Genomic DNA, 23,246 nt, shown 5'->3' on the forward strand with positions numbered 1-23,246 from the left:
ATAAGTGAACCCACAAATTTTAAACTCAGGTTGTTCAAGGGTCAACTATATATCAAATTAATTGTAAAATGAGGAAAAATATTATTTGGCTAGTTCCAGTTTTCAACAGAAAATTTCAATTCACTTAGTTAGTTTTACTCCACATAGAGCTCTATTTCTGCCATTATTAATTTAAATATAAATTACTATGTATTGATGAAAAATAATTAGCCATTAAATAAGATTCCTTGTAACTATTAAGACTTCCTATAAGTATTAATATTATGGTCTATGAGTACCATAACTAACTAATGAGCACTACAATTAGTTTATTTAGAAAATTAATGTCCACAAAATCCAATACATGCCAATAGCCATTAAGCAGGCAATTTAAATGAGTGAATTTGACTGGATCTAGTGTGGAATAGTGTATGAAGGGGCCTCTAAAAACAGGGGTATTCTTGCTGCACCTAAGAGAGAACTCAGCTATTCAACTCTGGTAGACATATGGGTGGTTAGATCCTTGCATTTTTCTGAGGAGAAGCCAAGAGTCCAGATTTTTATGTGATATCCCTGAAATTTCAAATGTCTCAAAAAAGTAAAATCAAAATACAAGGAAAAAGAAAAAAAGGAGGAAAGAAGAAAAAAGAAGACTAGTCACCTGTTTTTGGTGTGTGATCTCTCTTTTGTACAATAACTTATATGTATTTAAATATTTATGTAAATTTAATTTTGGCAACTGAAATTATTTTTAATTCCTTTAATTAGCAGTGCTTCAACTCAATAGCATAGAGTTGAAATTCTCTGTCCTTTATACTCTTAGCAAAAGTAGTTAAAGTGGTCAGTGATCTATAAAGAGGAAAAACTCATTTTCTAAAGCAATTTGGAAGTAAAGATTTTTAAATTACAACACATACTTTCTTGTATAAATTTGGCTTTTCATTTATTGCATCTTAAGAGACAAGACTGATGTTTCTGTAATAAGAATTGTTATTTTATAAAGGATTTTGACTTCTCATCTCATGCTTGAAGCCTATAATTTCAGAACTAATTATTGTGTCTTTAAAAATTTCAACCATCTGAAAGAAAGTTTATTTTCTCAATTTTAATCCTACATTTGGAACATGTATTTTTAGCTGGGGGAATAAAGGTGAAATGGTTTGCTCTGCTGGTGTCATGCTGTCTTTACATTTCAGGAAAAGAAAGAATTAGAAACACCTTCTGGACAGTATACTTCAGCACATAGCCACTGAGGTTAATTTTGATTCCTTATTGCTACTTACTGTGAGGTTACAATGGGTGGGTGACAGTTTACATTATCCAGAGGCACAGCAAAGGATGAAGGCACTGTCACTAGAGCTGTAGGTCAGTACTCTGGAGGCAGAGGCTTTGAGAGGGTGCAGAAAAGCAGGACAGACCATAGCTGGCTGCAAAGGGAGCAAACCAAAGAGGCATGGCTTTGTGCAGGCACATGAGAGAAAGACCAGCCATTTCTACAAAGCACCCTTACAGATCAAAAATCACAAAGGAAAGGCAGCTGTGCCTCATGGAATAAAGTGGTAGGGTTTACAGTGAGGATTAGTTTAAATATATTTAAATAAATATAGTCCATTGGGAGAAATAGTATATTTAAATAAATATAGCTGTGAGGAAAAATTATGCTAAATTCTTTGGAGTTCTCTGAGAAGGCAAATGGATTTACTGAAAATGAGTTACTATAGGATTGGGAAGTGAGTGGCAGATGTTTGCTATAGATAGCGAGAAAGCTTGGGACAAAATTTAAGGAGGAATAGGTGAATGTTTATTTGCTTAAAAGAAGATAATAGTGATGTTTCTTCTTGAGAAAACATTTTACTCAACATTTTAAATTAAGAGATTAAAAATAAATGAAAGGAAGTCAGTGTAAATATCTGATTTGCATTTGACCTGGTATTATTCATAAATTGAATATGCTGGTGAATTGATACATATCATTAAATATCTGTATGAGCAAAAAGATAGAAATTGTTTCCTCCCCCATTTTTACTATGCCAGTTTATGTTTTTAAATTGTTATCAAAGCAATATGTATATGTAGTTTAAAAGTACAATAGTACTAAAAAGCTTATAATAACAGTTCCTGACTCAACCTTTTCCTTCTCTGATTCTGCTTCAGACATGGCCATCTTCTTCTATGCATCTTTCTGGGTCCCTCTAGTGTTACTTTAATACACTTAAATGTAATTGTTCTACTATTCTTGATTGGTTTTAGACATTTTCAATTTTAGATGTAATAATGTATATGCAGGCTTCTATCTCTCTTACCACACACTCCACTTTCTTTTGTTTTTCTAAAATAAGTTGTCCTGGCTTTTGTATAAAGCATTTGCTCATTTGTATCTGGCATATTACATACAAATCTAGTAAATGGACCTCAAGAAAAAGACAACTGTAGGAATATGCTGTGAAGAATTAGAGACAGAGAGGTGCCTAGGACAAAAGCCTTGAGTGGAACAGAGTCCAGGGCCCTCTCTGACCCATACTGGAAACAGCAAAACAGCAGGATAAGATTCAGTAACAGAACTGTGTAGGCTCTCAGAACAGAGATTAGAAGTCAGGGTGTTCCTTGTCTTTAACTTCACCCCCTGAATACTTCTACTTTCTGCTTCCTTGAGTTATCTGTACTGGCTAATAAATATCTGAGTAAGGCTGGGGATGGGGCTTCAGTCCTTTGGTTTGCTGACTGGGGCTGTTGGCTCCCCTCAGTGGCTCAGAGAATTTCATCTGGTCTTTAAGTAGTTCATTGTCACCATGACAAGTGGAGCCTCATGTGAGGAACAAGAACCATATGACAGGTTTGCTACTCCGAGTAGTTCATTGTCACCATGACTGACAACTAAAATGATCAAAAGGGTACAGATATGCAGCTTCTCAACTGACCAAGATCTCTTTCAGGAGGACAGACCAAAGCTGATACTGGGCATAGTTAATATCTAATAATATATAAATTGCTATATTTAAGGTAGACACAGACTTGATTCAAATTTGAAATTCTAGAAAATAAAATTGTGAATGCACATCAACACTTTATTCTGAAATGCTATTTTTTAGAGATTTAGCTCATTTTACATAGGTATTCAGTTTACACCACTAGAAGAGGACCTTATTTTTATAGTTAGGGTAGACAGCTAAGTGCATATATTTTTTGTGTTTTGTTTTGTTAAAAATAAGCTCTATGTTAAGAATAAATAGAAACTATTAAAAGTAAAACTTAATTGAATTAAACATTTAATCAGGGTTTGTGAAATTTACCCTGCTTTAAAATGTATATTGTCTGGGACTTTGCATGAAAATATAAAGTAGCTCATAACTGTAATAAGATAAATACTACATTTACTGAACTGAAGAAGGAGGGGATGATTCTCTTCCCGGATACACATATGCAAACTCTAAGTAGTGTTGGCTATATGATTTTGGCCTTCTTGAGGGACAAACCAATGATGATATCACATTTTACCCTGGGTTCAGAAGTCTGTAAATAATTTTTGCTTTGCATAGATAAATAGTATTGTTTTTTAATTTAAAAATAAAACAAAATATTCTTTTCTGGTAAAGCCCACCTCAAAAGGTATATCCATAGAAACCTGAGAAGAAAAATAAGTGGGAACATTACTTTAGCTCTGCTCAGAATTATCTACAGTGCCCAGAAGTTTAAACTTGGCTTAAGATAAGATTACCCAACTAATGTTTTTTAGGAAAAGTAGTTTATCCATTATGTGAACACTTCTTAAATAGTTGATTTATTACTTATCACTTTGGGGTTGGGGTTATTTTTACTTTTTATCATTAGGACAGACAAGAAACTCAGATGAAACTCAGATTTTAATGGAATGGCTGAAGCAATCACCACAATTTTATAACTCAGGAAAAATGGTGCACTACTTTATAATTCTTCCATATTTCATCTTATTCTAGTTGAGGTATACTCTGAGAATTAAGAAATAGCAATTTATTTTGTAAACTGTTAATACTGTACTTCAAGGATGGTAAATAATTTCATTCCACAAATCTACCTTGGCCTAGGGATGGTGCTACTGGGTACATTATGCAGAAACCTTGTCTAAACTCAGCAGGTAAGAGTGATGACTTTGATTGGAGTGTCTATAGGAGTTCAGAATGGAGAAGTGACAACCTTTATGCTATATATTTACTATCCTAGAAGTTGTAGATTTATGTTTGTATTCAACAGACTCTCATCTAGCATTCGTCTATTTACCCTACTTTGTACTATAACTAGTTCTCAGGCTAAGTTTCTAATTAATGTTTCTATTAGAGATATTATTGGACAATAAAAATTACAAAACACTTTTGAAATATGAAATGGAATTTTAGATTTAGCTTTTCTTATATCAAAATTCTAAATAATGCCAATTGTTCTCTCACCAAATTGATTTTTAGAAAAGAAAAAGAATTGAAGAAGTAAGGAAGAATTTGTAACTAAAGCAAAAAGGCAAGGAAGAAAAAAGGTATGCAAGGAAATATTGCCTTTGATCATTGATGATATAATCATCTATGTAGAAAATTCAAAAAACTTAACAAAATAACCCTGACCATCAGGGGATAATAAACAATTATAGCAAGGTTGTGGGGTACAAGGTTAATATACAAAAGGCAATTGTTTTACTATATACCAGCAATGAACAAGTAAAATTTGAAGTTAAAAACAAAATACCACTTATATTAGAAACCTCAAAAATGAAATACTTAGGTATAAGTCTAATAGAATATATACAAGATCTATAAGAGGAAAATTATAAACTGATGAAAGAAAATTTTTAAAAAGAACTAAATAAATTCCATGTTCCTGGGTAGGAAGACTCAATATTGACAGTATGTCAGTTCTTCTCAACTTGATCTATAGATTCAACAAATTCCAGATAAAATTCCAGCAACTTATTTTCTGGATATTGACTAACTTATACTAAAGTTTATATGAAGAGGCAGAAGACTAAGTATCGCCAATGTAATATTGAAAGAGAAGAACTAAGTTGGAGGACTGACACTACCTGACTTCCAACTTACTATAAAGTTACAGTAATTAAGACAGTATGGTACTGGTGAAAGCACAAATAGATCATTGGAATAGACTAGAGGGCTCAGAAATAGACCACAGAAATATCATCAACTGATCTTTGACAAAGGAGCAAAGGCAATAAAATGAAACAAAAGTTTTTTCAACAAATGCTGCTGGAACAACTGGACACTCATATGTAAAAATATGAATCTAAATACTGAACTTCCACTTCACAAAATTAATTCAAAGTAGATCACATATCTAAAGGTAAAACATACAACTACAAAGATCCTAGGAGATAAAATAGAAAATTCAGATGATCTTCAAATTGGTGGTTACTTTGTACACAACACTAAAGGCATAGTCTATGAAAGAAACAATAAATTTTATTTCATTAAAATAATATAAAAAACCTTGCTTTGCACAAGACTATGTCAAGAGAATAAAAAGACAAGCCAGAGACTAGGAGAATATATTTGCAAAAGACACAGCTGATAAAAGACTATTATCTAACACAATAATTTTTTGCAATGGGTGTGCTGCAAGAATTTTTAAAACATGCAACACCTGTTTATTCAGAGACACTGACCTTTTTTCTGTTAGACTGTCAACTAATATGACAACAGCCAACACAACAATAATCACTTGTGTGAATGAATCGAAACTATACCCATTCTTTTCATCAATCAACAAAAAATATATTTTCTTTTGTGTCACAGATTTTTAGTAATTAGTTTATGTATTCCATGAGATAAAGAGATTAAAAATCACTAATCTAAAAATTCCAAGATGGTGACTGAGTAGGCAGACAATCTAACTGCCACCTCCCAGGACCAAATTGGAGCACAACTTAATTTAAGAACAATCATCTTGAAAAACCAACTTTGGACTAAACAAAGAGGACTCTATAATGAAAGATCACAGAAGAAGCCACACTGAGACTGGTAGGAAGGGCAGAGACACGGAAAGGGCTGCCCCACTCCCAGGAGTGAGGGGTGGCAGAGGGTCCGGAGGGACTCTCACTGCTGGACGGTCACCTTAAGAGGTGTGAGTGCTCAGCCCCAGGCCTGGAGCCCCATCCTCGAGCTCCAGAGTCTAGAAGAGGCACCCAGACAATTTGGTGGTTAAAAGAGCCAGGTTTCTGTCTGTGAGAAAGAGACAGCTTTCTGAAACTCAGACTCCTTCTTAAAGGGCCCGTGCAGAAAATCTCATTCACAGTCACTTAGGACTCCAAGGGTGGAAGAGCTGAGAGGACTGGAGTTGCATGAGGAGAGTGTAAACTTGGAGGCCCAGGTAGAGACAGGGTGGGGGACAGCCACCCTAACCCCTGTGCTGAGTCATGCTCCAGTATTGCAGTCTCCATCTTTCTTGGGCGGAACACCCCCTCGGAGTGGCATCAGCCTGGGGAAAAGCAACTGCTCCACCCTCAGGAGTCTCTCCTACTTCACTCAGGGCTAAGGGTTGTTCTGAGAGGCCAGGAAACAGGGGGTGCACAGTGACTCAGCTTTGTGGTGCTGAGGCTAGAGCTACACCCCCACACTTTAACCAGTTTACGATTGGTGCTTTCACATCACAGGAAACTCAGTGGAAACTGTGGGTGGGCAGACCACACCTCTGGCTCTCAGAGGCCACATCTACTTGTCTCCTGGGACCACACCCTACTGAGGTCCATGAAAAAACTCTGGACAGACTGAAACCTGGAGCCAAGGGGAGGATCCATCCATACCCACCACCATTCCTAATCCCTGAATTGCTGCAGGCTCTAGACTCTAGAGACCAGCAAGCAACCAGCATACAGAGGGTACACAAGGAAGGACTCAGGGAACCTTGGCTTTTTAAGTGTACTTTCCCCCAGGCCCAGTGTGAATAAAAGCTAGCCTAGGTGTGCAGCTGGTATGTCCATGTGCACCTGGTTCCAGCAGAGGCAGCTAAAAATTCTGGATTGCTTGTAGCTCGAAGAAGGTTGCTGAGGGCCAGTCACAGGTAGTGTCTCCCACTGGTCTGCACCAGTTTTCTGTCAGGGATGCACAGGGCTGGCACACCCAGTGGCCAGCTGCAGGGAGATCAGTTCAGGACATAACAACCCTTGCTAGAGTGGTATCCCAATGAAGGGGTCCTTATACCTGGCCTAGCTGAGGTGAGTTCTGCTCTCTGTGATCAGCACCTGCACAACTGCTCATGTGCATTGGATAAGGTGGACCTACACAATCAGCTAGCCTGAGTGCTGGATGTCCTACCCTGCTGGGATAGTCTTCAAAGGGGGAAAGGAGATAGGCTTGGAGAATGGGCATTTAAAGTGTGGGTCCTTGTGAGCCTTTGTTGAATCTGGTTGAGGGGCGTAGCAACTTTATGGGGGGGCACAGTCAGAACCAAGAGTGGACTCTCTCCACTAACATTGTATTCCCAACCTCAGCTGCCTTAATGCAACAAGCTTGCAATCTGAAGAAGGATCATTGGAGTGAAATCAGTATGGGCCCACACTACAGTCTTTCTACAGTTAGAGGACAAGATAAATGAAGGCATGGAAGCAGAGCAGGAAAAAAGGAAAGAGACTCAAAAAGTCTGAGGAAACTCTAAGAGAGCTCTGTGACAACATGAAGAGAAACAACATCCACATCATAGGGCTCCTGAAGAAGAAGAGAATGAACAAGGGATAGAGAACGTGATTGAAGAAATCATAGCTGAAACCTCCCCTAAATTAATGAAGAAAAAAAAATCACACAAGTTCAAGAAACACAGAGAGTACCATTAAAGAGGAACCCAAGGAGGCCTACACCAAGAAACAATGCAATAATATTCACCACTAAAAAGAAATGAGCCATAAGCCATAAAAAGACACTGAAGAACCTTAAATGCAGTCTGAAAAGGCTACATACGATGTAATTTTAACTGTATGACACTCTGTAAAAGATGTTATAAATTTGTCCAAACCTCTAGAACGTGCAACAGTAAGAGTGAACCTGAATGTTAATATGGACTCTGTAATGCTGATATATCAATGTAGGTCCTTACACGTAACGAATGTACCACTCTGGTGGTGGATATTGATAGTGGGGCGAGCTATGTATGTGTAGGGGTAGGGAGTATATGAGAAATGTTTGTACTTTCTATTCAATTTTGCCATGAACCTAAAACTTCTTTAAAAAATAAATTCTATTCAAGAGAAAAATAAGTAATTCAAAGGAGAAAAAAGTAAATATAAAGCATTTACTGTATTTTGTCATTCTTACAATCTTTAAAGTCAAGATATTATTAAAGTGTACCCAGCAAATATTTTAAGGTCAATTTAAAAAAATTGAAAAGAGGGGAGTCATATCCTGGAACTCCTACGGGTCTACCATATCATGCTTTTTACTTAAAAATTTTTTTAATTTCTTTTGAATGCTAATGAACGGGAGATGCCAAATCTTTTTCTCCAGCAAACTACTACCTTCTTTATTTGATCCAGCTAATAACATTGTTTTGTCTTTTTCCAAATAGCTCCAGATATATGGAAAAGATTTACATAGGCGGATGGGGATCCTCAAACCCCTCAGCAAGATCTTCTGAGCATGGCCTTTAAGATACCAAGAGGCAGAAAAAGCCCAATAGAGATCAGGGGAACTACCAGCTTTTAGGATATGCCCTCAAAGGCTCCAATGCTCCAAATGGGTCTCATAGGATGTCATCTGGGTCCTGCTTCAGTAGTGGAAAGGATGGTCATTGAGCTAAAGCCTGCCAGACTTATATGCCTCTTCTGTGAGGAAACAGGGACACTGGAAGGTAGGCTTCCCCCTCGCTCCTCTAAGGGAGGGTTCAGTCTCTTCCAGCCCTGCTCCAGCCACCTATGACCTAACCTTGCCCAGAATGTTGGGGTTTGCCACTGAAGGCTGAAGGTGCCCAGGGCCATCGGCCCCATCTACCACACTGTGGATGAGCCTAGGGTATTTCTTCCAAGAAGCAGGTAAACTGATCTCATTTGCACAAGGGCCACTTAACTATGTTTTGCCTGAATAGTCAGGTTTTTTATTCTTCCCTCAAGATCTCTGTTGTGGGTGTTGATAGTCCTATTTTCTGCTGCTTTGTTTAATATATACTGTTTCCTTTATTCCTCCTACCTCTATGCCTCACTCATATTTCAGGCTGGGACCTACTCCTAATGTAGAGCTCCCTTTCCCCCTTTTGCCAACTTTTATTATGAATCTACCTTTGCCACCCAGCTTAGTGTATCCCAAGGTTCTCTTTACCAAGCCACAGTCACAGAGCTCCAGGGAAAAACAACCTGGTCTCATCTCTCCAGGCAGAGGAGAGCAGAAGCTCCATCTCTACACATGCTGCAGATGGCTTTTCCAGTCTACCTGAATCATTACCAGCTAGAAGCAGCAGTCATTGTGACTTGGACGTGAGCTGCAAAGTACAGAATTGTGACAACAATTCCAGTGCCATGTGGACTTTTCCTGGATGTGGACTTTTCCTGGACTCCTGCTCCCTGTGACAGCTCCTAACAGACTGAACTGGGGTTGGGTTGCATTTTTCAGGGATTTGGCATGGTGTTGGGGCCAACTTGGACTTGGGGAACATGCTAAGGACACTACTCTTTTATGGATTCTTGCTGTATTGGCCAAGAGTTTGCTTAAAGACTTTAATCACTGTAAAAAAAAAAATAGAAGACTGGATAAAGAAGATGTGGCACATATATACCATGGTATACTATTCAGCCATAAGAAATGATGACATCAGATCACTTATAACAAAATGGTGGGATCTTGATATCATTATACGGAGTGAAATAAGTAAATCAGAAGAAAATAAGAACTGCAGGATTCCATACATTGGTGGGACATAAAAATGAGAATAAGAGACATGGACAAGAGTGTGGTGGTAATGGGGGGGGCGGGGGGAGGGACGGAGGGAGATGGGGAGGGGGTGGGGGAGGGGCACAAAAAAACTAGATAGAAGGTGATGGAGGACAATCTGACTTTGGGTGATGGGTATGCAACAGAATTAAATGACAAGATAACCTGGACATGTTGTCTTTGAATATATGTACCCTGATATATTGATGTCACCCCATTAAAATAAAAATTTATTTATAAAAAAAAAGAAATAGGCATGGACACTAATATCTTGATAAATAATATGTCTCTCCTACTCCTCTTCTTATTCTACATTTCTGTATGGAATATATAATGTCTAATATTAAATTCATATTTATTTACCATGATACTAGGTATAGGCCTGTGAAAGTCACTGTGAAAAATGAGAATAAGAAAAATAAGATCTTACCATTTTTAAATGTTGACTAAGAACGTAAGAACACAAAGATACACTTTATAGACTGGTGAAATCAGTCCATGTATTGGCATGCAAATTTGTTACTACTGTTGAATGCATTAGTCAAATGTTAATTTGTTAATTTATTTAAACTGACATGATTAAGCATCATTTGGGGAAGGGGAATAAACAATTGTTACTAACCCATATTATTTCCCAAAGTACAGTAAGCCCTCATACTTACAGTAGTCAACAGATTCTATGACTTTAAGCAAAATGATGTACAACAAAATCAATCTGACCATAAGCTAGCTGATAATAAATAAAAGTGAAGTTTCTATGGCATCTCATCAATGTTATAACAAAACCATGCTGAAGGGTCATTTAAAAACCTACTATAGTGAAATAAGGGGAATCAGCTAAGAGGAGTATCTCTTGGGAACAGAAAATAGGCTAGAATCAGTGTTTTACCAGTAAGTGTTGTTTCTCTGAAAATAAACTCCACAGAAGAATACAATAATTAGAAGAATTAATTGTAAATTTGGAAAGAGGATCAGAATAGGGAAACCAGGACCCTCTCTTATGTAGACATTTCATTCTGAATATGTTCCTTAATGAATTATGTATGGTAATATATTTTTATATTAACTAGAAGTAGGCTAGAATAAATGTGTCCTTTTCTCCTTGTAATTAAATAATTAGCACATTTTAAAAATACCCCAGTGTTGAATTTATAATTGTTCTGCATACTATGCCATTCAGTCTAGTCTACACCTAAAATTTGCTTCTTAGTAGTCTTTAAAATAAACTTCAAGTAAAAGAAGACATTATGACCAGAGCTAATGTTTTTGAAATGCTAATAAAAGTCATATATATTGTTATTGATCATGAAGTCAACTTAGCATCTTGTAATAAAATATTTTTTTCTAAAGTTCATGAGAATTTTTAAAAGATTTTGAAATGTAGAAACACCATATTCCTGACCATAGAATGAGTTTTGCAAGATTTGCAGATGAGTAAATGAAGAGAGTTCTGTAAAGGCCATAAATGTTCACTAATGTCTAGACTCCGAAAAGCCCTCAGGATGCTGCCTTAACAACCTCTGTAAAAGGCCAAGATAACTGAGCACATGTAAGGACCAAGAGAAGATCAGAAAATAAGCAGGGCACTAATGGAACAGGGAACTTAAGGGTTACAGGCAGGTCCTGCTCCTGTTCTGTTAGGAATAACATGCCCAAGGTCGTTCAAGAAGCAGAGACAGATAGGGACTCTGGGAGGCTGAAAGAAAGAGAGAGAAAAAAAGGAAAAAGAGACAAATGTTTGCATTCTATTGGTTAAGAGACCCTTATCAGAAGTTTATGTTTGAAATTCTCCACTGAGTAATACCCCCCCCGTAACTGCGCACGACCTCCCTAGCCAATGACTAACAGCCACATCAGCTTCTGTATGATGCTTGCTCATCCTAGATAGCTACCCTATAAAAAGGAGCCATTTTAGAAGCTCGTGGCTGCAGTGCTCCAGTCTCTTCGGAGGCGTGGGTTGCCTGCAGTCCCTGCGCAGGTTTAGGGGGCTGCAGTGTTCCCCTGTGTGGGTTACCTGCAGTCCCTGCACAGGTTTAGGGGGCTGCAGTGTTCCCTTGCATGGGTTGCCTGCAGTCCCTGTGCAGGTCTGCAATAAAACTTATAAAATTTACTTTGCGTCTGCTGTGGCCTATCTCGCTAGGATGTAACAGCACATTCTTTTGATTTTTGTAAAATGCTTTGCTGAGCACTCTCTCCCTAGATTGTTCCAACGATAACCAGATAACGAAAGCCTATTTTGCTTCTGTAAACCTGCTTTGGCCAGTTGCTCACTCCCTCTCCTCGCTTCTTTTTGCCTTTAAAAGCAAACCCCCGAGTTCTTTCAGGGCCATGAGTTCTTTAGGATGTGAATCCACTCTTGGTTGCCGACATTAAATTAAAGACTCCTTAATTTGGCTACTTAATTTTGTGGCAAAACGTTTGTTTCCTCGCAGTCCAGATATAAGAATTTGAGGCAGGGTAAGAAAATAATCCCTAAGTATGGACAAAATAACACCATTGTCTTTTTCTTAAATAGTCATCTCTCTTTTTTTATAAATCAAATGAATCACTCTTATGTGAAAATGTGAACTTTATAGGATTATAAATGTACAAATATAGCCTTTTTAATTCAACTTTCTGACAGACAAATATCTAATTTATTTACTAACGCCAGCTCTGTTACTTTTGTGTTCTAAGCTCTTAGCCCAGTGTTTGACACATAAGTCTCTAATAAATGCTAGCTGAATTTAAATGAATTCTTGGAAAAATTTCAGCTCTTAGGTCATAGATATTATTTTAATCATTATCATCACATTGCCATCACCAGACATTTAATAGCAAACCTTCATTAAATTAGAAGAAAGTCTTTTCAGTAAAACCACATACTATAAGAAAAAGAATCTTCCAGCTAGAAGATAAAATCAGGCTTAATGAAAAAGGACATGTATTTTCCAGCTCTGTCACCACAGCCCTAGCAGCAGGAATCTTTTGCCTACAGTAAGGTTGGTGGATAATGGGGGATGGTCATGTGGAGAACCCAGACCCATGAACTTTGGCTAGGACCGCCCACAACCAAACGCGCCAAAAGAAACTTCCCAGGAGCCCTTTGGAAAACAACAACCATCTGCCAGCCAGTGAAATTTCACCACATCATAATAGCTTGACCACCCTAGGGACCCTTTAAATATCACTCACACAGGTCACTCCTTGCGACTTTCCTGGCCTCCATCTTTCCTTGGGGCCAGGGAACCTCATAGGGCGGGATGCGTGCTTTGTACTCAATAAAGCCTTTGCTATTCCACATTTTGTGGCTCCAGCCCCCTTCCTTCCTTCCTTCTCTGCGGGGAAAAAAACATTTTGGTGGGAAAAATGCCAAAATCCGCGAGGAGTTTGAAGTCCACAAGGACCACTCCTCTTCCCTTCCCCTCCGAGAAAGAACCAGGATCTCTGACCTTCCACCCACTTTGGCGCATGGTGCTGTAAGTACCCTGCCTCCAGCCTTCCCCTCAGTTTTTTCTACCGAGACTCCCTGCCTGAAACCGTAGCTACATCAGGGAAGTCTTTCCGTTCCAAGTGCTTGTGCTTGCGGAAATGTCCCGAGCATATGCACTTTACCTTATTTACCCGTGGCCGGAGCTTGAGTTTTGGGACGCTGATGCTCAAATCTGACCACTCTGAGGACTGAGGGCGGCCATGGGGGCACAGGAATCTCCCTCCCTAAAGAAGGAGAAACTGTTCTTCTTTGCCGCTGTGGCCAGGCCACAGAACCCACTGACTTAGCCTCCTAAAGGGATTTTTGGTTTTAATATCCTCACCAATTTATCGCCAAAAAAAGCTGGGAACTGATTGGAGATCCCTTATATTCATGGCTTCTAGTTATTCAAGCGCCCATCCTTAATCTCTGTGCCACCTGTTCCACCATGAAGGCCTTTTTCTGGCCAGAGAAACATCACCTAAAACCTCCACTCCTGATCTTTCCTTCTCTGCAGACTCCCAACTCTGTTTCCTTCCTGCCTGACCCCCAGGGTCGCCCCTCTGTCTCGGGACTTTTCTCTGGTCCCTCTGTGGACCTCTTTTGTGCTTGGGTCTCTTCCCTCTGAGAGCCCCTCCCCCCCTTTGAAAAATCCTGTTTCTTATTCATCACTACCATCTCTCTTTCTCCTCCTCTGCTGGCCAGGGGCCCCTCCCTTCTCCACTGTGTTCTTAAGTTCCTCCTCCATCAGGCCTTTCTGCACCTACTATTGGCTCTTACACCGGTTTGCAGGACCCCAAGGCCCAACCCCAATTTTCTTACAGGAAGTTCTGGTCCTGTCCTGCCTTTGGCTCCAGCATTTCCAGTGGGATCTGGGTGCCGGGCTCCCCACAAGCTCTCCTCCTCTTATTTTCAACCCCCAAACCTCTATCCAGGACCTGTGAACATGGTATTTAAAGTTTTTAATTGTCCTAACTAGTAGAAACAGGCCACGGCTGTTCACCAGGCCCACATACAACAGAAGGTAACGCTCCAAACCCAAACTCTTGTGGCAGCCCTGAGGCCAGTAGAACAATAGAGGCAAGGCACAGGAAGTGCCCGACCCAAGTTCAAGCCACAGAGAAATCCCACCAGCAGCTTGCTTTAAATGTGGCAAGCAGGGTCACTGGTCCCGGCAGGGCCCCTGCCCGCAGCTGCCCACTGAGCCCTGCCCTGACTGCGAACAGCTCGGTCAATGGTGGAGCGATTGCCCCTTTGGGCAACAGGCTTTTCCTCAGCGCCTCTATGTGGAGGACAAGCCGCCCGAATGGAAGGCCAATCCAGCCAGGTGGGTGCATCACTCGAACTCCTAGGACACAGCCTGGACACGGAGAACCCAGGGTATGCTGCAACTAGTGGGTAAGTCCATCTCATTTCTTGTGGACATGGGGGCTACCTTCTCTGTTTTGCCATCACACTCTGGACCTCTGGTTCCCTTATGGGTCTCGGTTATGGGAATGGATGGGACTCCTTCTTTTCCTCTTTTTTACGCCACTTCTGACATGCAGTTCTGCCTCAAGCTTGCCTCCATACAGGACCACTGGCAGTTGGAACCACTGGACTCCATCCATCTCCAGTTCACCAAAAGCCTGGACCCTGAAAATCCCCCTATTACTCCTCTTTTTAAAAAATCCTTACAGGGCTGCATCCGTGAAGTTTCTCAACTCACGGCCACACAGATGTTCCTCCTGACACCTCTCAAAGCCACCACCTTCTGATCTCCCCCTCCCCACAACGCCTCTAATCAGCAGGAAGTAGCCAGATGAATAAACAGCGCCCCTTTTCTATTTAACACAAAAGGTCAGAATGTAAGAATGAAAAATATCTTACACCTACCATCAGTACACAGGTGCCTGATTTTGATATATAACATGTAATGTATGTCTGCTCAGAAGCAGACACTGAAGCAAAGATTCCAGTGCAAAGAAAGAAATTTAAAAAGGTGGCAGGGAAGGGGAGAAAGCTCTAGAAGGTATGTATTATTATAGTTGTTACTGCTGGTAAGGTGGGACTCTGGGAATCAGTATAAAGTTCAAGCCTGAAAATGATCCCACCTGTGATTGAGGGCTTTGTAGTACTTATGTCCAACTTCCTGAGTTACTGGTTGAACACTGCTCCCAGGTGGTGTCAGTTTCTAGTCACTCCATCCTGCCAATTATAAAGTGAAACCCAGGTACCCAAAAAAGCCCTCAGACACAGAGAGGCAGAATGCTAGTATTTTGGAGGGGAAAGAGTGGGACAGAGATTGTAACTGATACAAATATCATTCTTCTATGAAAGGAACCAAGACATTGTAGGATAGCTTTTTATAGGTCCTAGGACAAAAATAGTTTAGTTTTGGAAAAACTTGTTGTTGCCAGAAAAGGACATTTTAAGGAAATTGTGGTGGTGCTAAAAGGACAAAGTTGTGATGATAATAATTTTTTTTAATTAGAATACGTTAAGTCTGTATAAAGCCATGGGTTCGTAACAATAAAGTATATTAAACATAGCTGTAACAAAAAGAGTGAATGGGCATGTTTAATTTTTATTTTTAAAAATAGAGGAATGCTTATATATTTGGATGTGTTGTTACTTCCACTTAATGTATATCTGCTTATCAGATGTAATGATAAGATGTAATGATATCTGCTTAATGTACATTGATAACTATTTATTTCCATCCAAACACAGGGAACCATGAATATGATCCTGGTGAAAGTAGCAGTCACCCCAAGGGCTGTCAGTACTGGTGGTTATACATTATAACCAGTCAAGAAGGGGACTGAGCTGTGAATTAGCATCAGTGATTACACACAATGCCCAAGAAGAGAGGGGCTTAATAGTGTGTTCAAGATAATAATTAGACCCATGAGCTAACAAAGAGAACTAATGACTAAGGCTCATACAGTTTCTACCTCCTGGTAGAAACAACATATATATGGATCTACTAATAAAAACAATAAGAGTAATATATATAAAAATTTAATAATGCTAACAACACAAATCATTATTTTAGGACAGGAAAATAAGTTATAGTAAATCTTGCCAAGTAAAAATTTAAAAGTACATCTTGTAACATAACCATCCAGAGAAAATAATTATTGCACTGACCTTAAATTTATAGACTCTGAAGGGTGAAGAAATCTTAGCTTATAGTCAAATTTTTTTGTTAGTGATAATGTCATAATGTTATTTTGAATATATACATATGTGTGTATAATATAAGAAAAACTAAGTATATTAATATTAGAATCAAAATTTTTAGAGAGAGAGAGAGAGAGACATTGAGGGAGAATCAATGATATTAAGTTAAAATCCTGTGACTTTAAATTTCCATTGGAAATTAGACAGAACTCATGACTTTTTTCTCCTCTTATAAATAATAAACCTTTCTAAACTGTGTCCACTGAAAAAGCATGGAAGTGTGACAATCCAGGAGCAATGAGATTGCAGAATGCCTAAGTTGCTGTATTCAAATTCCTCTACTATAAGGAATCAGAGTTCCTTGGGGGAAGTAGCCGACTTTATCTGTGGCACAGGAAATGTTCAAGATGAACCTGCAATGTGTGCCAGAAAACAAAGAATCTATCAGAGACTTATGGGATCATGTCAAAGAAAACTCCTATTGACTGAAGTTAACATTGCAATTGATTATATCATAATGAACATTTTTAAAAAGCCCTGTTTCTATTGGTAAGAAGAGAAGGAGGAGGAGGAATATAGAAAAGAAACATACCAAGCTCATTGGAAACTATTGAATGTTGCTAGGACATGAACTCATTGCTTTAAATATTGGCAATTCAAAAGAAAGACTTAAGCATTATCTTACCTATGTTTATAAATTTTACTTCAGTGTAACTACATAAACTTGTAAAGAAAAGAATTTAGATAATTTTAGCTAATTAATACAGAATGATCAGAGAATTATAGAATCACCATTTTGCAAACACTAATAAAATAACTTATTTAGGCAATACTCATTAATAGATGCTAGAACTATTAGGTGAAATGTTGATGGCAAACTTTAAAATGAAAAGAATCAAGCTGGTCAATCCCCTAATCCATTGGTTAATCTCAGCACCATTTAAATTGAGGTAACCAATGTACCTTCTGATTTGGCACAATGTTAAGGAGATAGCACCTCCTATCCAGTATTCTTAAACCTCTTCCCCAAGTATTGAATATGTATCAAATCAAGCCTTTAGCACCAATTTTTTCTTTTGATATTTTTTATGTATTAGTTTTGGGTGTACAGCATAGTGGTTAGACAGTCAGACACTTTTCAAAGTGTTCCCCTCAATATTTTCAGTACCTCATCTGGTACCACACATAATTATCACAATATCATTGACTATATTTCCTATGCATTACTTATTTCCCTGTGACTATTTTGTAACTACAAATTTGTACTTCTTAGTTTTTTCAGCTCTTTGAACCAGTGTCCCAATACCCCCTCCTCTCTGGCAATGACCAGTTTTCTTACTGTAGTTAAGAGTGTTTCTATTTTGTTTGTTTGTTTAGTGTGTTCATAGATTCCACATATAAAGTAAAATCATGTGGTATTTGTCTTTTTCTGAGGATAATAATCTCCAGGTCCATCCATGTTGTTGTGCACGGTAAGATTTAATTCTTTTTTTGTAGCAGAGTAGTATTTCATTGTATGACACCAATTTTTAATAAATAGGATATTCCCAAGGAAAAGGAACCAGTCATTTTATGACACCATAAGAAAGCAATCAATCATATACATGGAGCAGATATTCTAGAAGACAACTCATTAGTTTCTTCAATACAGGGGAATGAAAATTTAAAAAGATGCTATTCTAGATTCAAAGAGACTTAAAAATAACTTGAAAGACCAAAAAAAATACGGGAAATGGGTTTGTTTTGACAATTATTTGAATGAACTAAAATAAAATAATGATTAATTTGAATATGGGCTGGGAATTGATCATAGCAAAAATTATTACTTTTTTTTGGCTGTGATAATAGCATTGAGTTTATATATCTCTTCCCCCTTTTCAGACTACATACTGAAGTAGTTAAAGGTGAAAAGACATAATATTTTGGATTTGCTTAAAACATTGAAGAAAAGGAGGGAGAGAAGAGATGAAAAATTATGACAAAGTATTGATCGGTGTTGAAGGTAGAGGACTGGTATATGAGGGGTTGCTGTACTTACTACACTTTTGTCTGTTTGAAAGTTTTACAACAAAATAAGTTAAGATACCTTTTAGGAAGCTATTAAGTTTTGAAAAAGTAAAAATTGAATAAAAGGTATGAATTTTGAAAGTTTAGAGTTGGAACATTTTGAGAGAAGAAATCAAGTTTCTTAACTTAAACAATAAACAACCCATTGAAAGCCTATACTGGTGCGACTATAGAAAACCTAGTACAATGTCAAAACAGGCCCAAATTCAGGGAAATTATCACAATAAATATAGCAGGAAGGTATGAAAACACATAAAATAAATAAATGAATTAAACCCTGGGTGTTGATATTTTAAAATAAGTTTAATGGTATACTTTGTAACACATTTTATAATTATTACATTAGTATGTGTTTTGTCTGGTGTTCAGGGATTTAACATACCCAAAAAATGTTAAGCTAAATTGTAATTGCAATTTTGTATGAAAACTATCAAACTTTAATTAGTGTTTAAATGCTCAGGAAAAAGTTGATCCCAAAGTTTTGTTTATCAGATACATGATTTTAATAAATTAAACATTAACTATAAAGTACAAATAGTATGAGTTTTTCACTATATGGACAAAAGACTTTGGAGATTAATTGAATTAATGAATATATATCTGGCACTGCAAAAACATGTGCATTGAGAGTATTTTAGAGTCTTAATTTTTTTACTAAAGGAGAGAAATACTCTCTACCCTGAAAATTGAGACATGCTGTATTTCATTTTACTAATTAGTTCTTTTTTACAGAATTACACTATGTGTTAGAATTCTAGTATCTTGCCTCCATAGGTTGATGGGGTAGGAATCATGACATTGCTTTTTTGCAACAATTAGCATAAATTAATTTGGTTGTTCAATGTTTGTTTAAAATACATGATAGTGTGTGTCTGTATCTTGTTCATGTAGACTGTCTGTATCTTTTTTATGTAGACTAGTATCTTCTTTTTTTTTTTTTTTTTTTTGTATTTTTCTGAAGCTGGAAACCAGGAGAGACAGTCAGACAAACTCCCGCATGTGCCCGACCGAGATCCACCCGGCACGCCCACCAGGGGCGATGCTCTGCCCACCAGGGGCGACGCTCTGCCCACCAGGGAGCGATGCTCTGCCCCTCCCGGGTGTCGCTCTGCCGTGACCAGAGCCACTCTAGTGCCTGGGGCAGAGGCCAAGGAGCCATCCCCAGCGCCCAGGCCATCTTTGCTCCAATGGAGCCTTGGCTGTGGGAGGGGAAGAGAGAGACAGAGAGGAAGGAGGGGGGGGTGGAGAAGCAAATGGGCGCTTCTCCTATGTGCCCTGGCCAGGACTCGAACCCGGGTCCCCCCGCACGCCAGGCCGACGCTCTACCGCTGAGCCAACCGGCCAGGGCTAGACTAGTATCTTCTTTAGGAAACAATTATATTAACACTGTGCACCATTTGATGGATACGTAATTATAATGATAATGGTAAAGATGTCATTGAGTTATGTTGGTAGGCAGTGTATCTATGGGATGTTATAAGAAGTATTTCTAAACCATAGGACTTAATGGACATATTTTATTATGTTAGGATAAAAAATACAGATATTACTTGTCTAGTCACCTGTCTTTTCTGAAGGAGCTCTATTACTTAAGAGCCTTAAGAACAGTACAAAAGAATATACATTTCCTATCATTAAGACACTTTACATTTTAGTAATACTGGAGACTGAATATGAAGGTTTTAACCAACTTGCCCCAAAAGATACCAACCTAGAGCTGCCGTTTCAAGAAGAGACTGATATCTTTTTAATTCTCACAACCATAACATCTTTTTACTTGCCTGAGGGAACACCAGTCTCAGGCAAATATGTCACACCTCAGATTGCTGTGACAGGTTTCTTTCAGATGCAAACAGCTGTCTATGTTTATGGCTTGAAAGTTAAGTTACCCTTTGAGCTTGTGGCATATCAGTATGCTTAAACCCAGAAAGGCCTTGTGCACAAATGTAAAGAAGAAGGTCATTCAGGTCCTTGTTACTCCTTTTAGCATCTCCTTTCCCCCTCAGTCATGCCCATCCTATGATGGTCACCCACCTTCTGCCTCACAAAACCTGTTCTCTGGAAATCACTGGTTAATGACACGTTTTCTGCCAGAGACATGGCTATATTTCTTGCTAATTTGCACACACAGGATTCCAATTCTTGAAGTTTCTACTTGTTTTAGATGTGTGGTACAAGAATGACAAAACTGTCCAAACCTGTATAATAATATGCTGTGTAATAGCAGAAAATCGAAGGGCTGCATGCATTTCATATATTTCTGGATAGATTGCTTTATACTCGACTGTTTCAAATAAAATGTGATTTTTCCATTTATTGAGCACTAATTAGATTCTACAAATTCTTTCATGTTTTAAGAATTGGTTTTCTTCATAATTACAGGTTTCTTTCAGGTTACTATCAGTGCAACTCTAATTTCTGATGCTAAAGATAAAATTAATAAATCCCAAAGTAGAGGTGGGAGAGTAAAAGTTATAGAGCCCTATATGTGTGGAAAGTATTTAAAGGACTACATTATAAACAAGAGCCCCTGAATTTTCATTTTGTACTTAGCCCTGAGAATTATATAGCCAGATACACAAAGGGTAACCACTCATACTTACATTCTAAAAACAATGATTAATTTTGCCTGTTTTGATGTGGACATAAACAGTGATGGAATTCAAATAATTTAACAACTGGTTCTCTGCCCTAATGATCATTTTAAGTATAAAAGAACAATATATCAAAAGGTAGTTTATTATTTCATGCATTTAATATTTAAATAAGAACATAAGAGGTACACAAAACTAGATTATAAGAGTTTTAAAATATATATTAAGTAATACCTGACAAAAAACAATGTAACTGTTTTTTAAGATATTTCCATATTGCTTCTTGATTGGCATCCTGAATTGCAATTTTTTTCATCTATGGATGGAATGAACTACATGTGCTTAGACTACGCTGTTGCACAGATGAACGTTAAAAAGGAGTAAGGAATGTAAATTTGTGATTTCCACATTGAGAGGCTGCCCAAGTACCCACCTTAGAGAAAACCCTAATTACAAGTGCCATTTTAACAACTGGTTTGCCGAACTCAACAAAAAATTAGGTATCAGTTCTGCTGAACTGATGCAAACCGGCTAAACCCCACCAGTGGATATAAACAAATGCATATGGATACACACACAATACATACTTCTTGTGTCTGGCTTATTTCACTTAACAATATATTTGTGAATTCTTTCATATTGTTATGTGTGGTTGTAGATTATTCACTCTCATTACTGCAGAGCACAAATTTAATGAAGGCCTCTCAATTATCAAGTGTCAGATCTGGAACCCAAGTCTAATTCCAAAGCTATGCCCTTAATCACTTATTCTTTTCTCTTCACTCTTTCATAGTGAGCATGAAAAGTAATGAGTGTACTCCAGACCCAGTTCATGGGTCATCTGGGCTGGATCTACTAGGGCTCATTCTTAAGAGGAATCCCTACCTTACCTTTATAGAGCCAACAGTCTAGAAGTACACAAGACAGACACAAACAGAAGTGAGTGTAACAGATTATTACAGTAATAATTGGACACAAGTGAGTCAGAGCATAATTCTACCTGATGAAAAGAGTAGAAATATACAGCACAAATTCAGAAAGAGGATGAGGCTCAAGTCTGCAATCCACCTAGGTGTTTGGCAAACAAAGAGAAAAGGCCCTCTAGGCAGGAGAAATATTTTGAGCAGAAGTGTCGTATGTTCTAGGAACTGCAGGTAGTTCCATTTGGTTGAGTCATGAGGCAAATATGGAAGAAAATGAAACTGAGAAGTTGAGTGAAATTACCTAGTAGAAGGCATTATATGCCACACAAAGTCTGTGACTGAGAAGGGAGTGATTAACCAGGGAAAGTCACATGATCATAACTGCCTTTCCAAAGGTTACTGAGAAGGCCTGGTGAAGGATAGATTGAAAGACTGATGGCAAGGAGACCTTTTAAGAATTGTCATCATAATGTAAGCCTTAAATTAGCATTGTGTCAATAAAGATATTTTCTTAAATTACTAGCCAAAATATAATGTGATTGGTATGCTTTTAGTTAAGCACTCTTAAGAATACACTAATATTAATCTGTCTGTGTCTATTACATTTATTACCTATAAAAACACAAAAACCATAATAAAAATGTCACTCCCTCTGAAATTCTACAGTTAAATTCACATTGTCAGCAGAATTAAAAGGAATACAATAGACCACAGATACAAAAATATTGCAGAATTGCAGACTTAAAATAAATTGAATTGTTTTTGAAACCAAATTATTTTAATTTGATTGATTTGCTCTGAGATTATATGATTACAGAGAACTACTAAAGTTTTAGATATATTTAGTCAAGACATAGGAGTCATGATGTTTTATTGTTTATGACCAATATAGGGCCATTACTTGATGGTGACCTTGTGGGCAGGGTTTTTAAAAATTCAGTTAATAATAACTGTAACTACAGAGATGATAATGATATTTGTAACTGCTATTCTTTAAATTCTGACTATAAACTTAATGTTTTATGTATATTGTTACAGTTAAGCCATGTGCCAATTCTGTGAAGTAGACCAGTATCATTATTGCAAATTTTAAGGGTAAGACAATTAACACTTAAATAATGTATCCAAGGTCACATAGTAAGTGGTGGAGCAAGAATTTAAACAAACAATAAATGTGACC

The sequence above is a fragment of the Saccopteryx bilineata genome, chromosome 8, assembly GCF_036850765.1.
Source record: "Saccopteryx bilineata isolate mSacBil1 chromosome 8, mSacBil1_pri_phased_curated, whole genome shotgun sequence".
Classification (NCBI taxonomy): Eukaryota; Metazoa; Chordata; class Mammalia; order Chiroptera; family Emballonuridae; genus Saccopteryx; species Saccopteryx bilineata.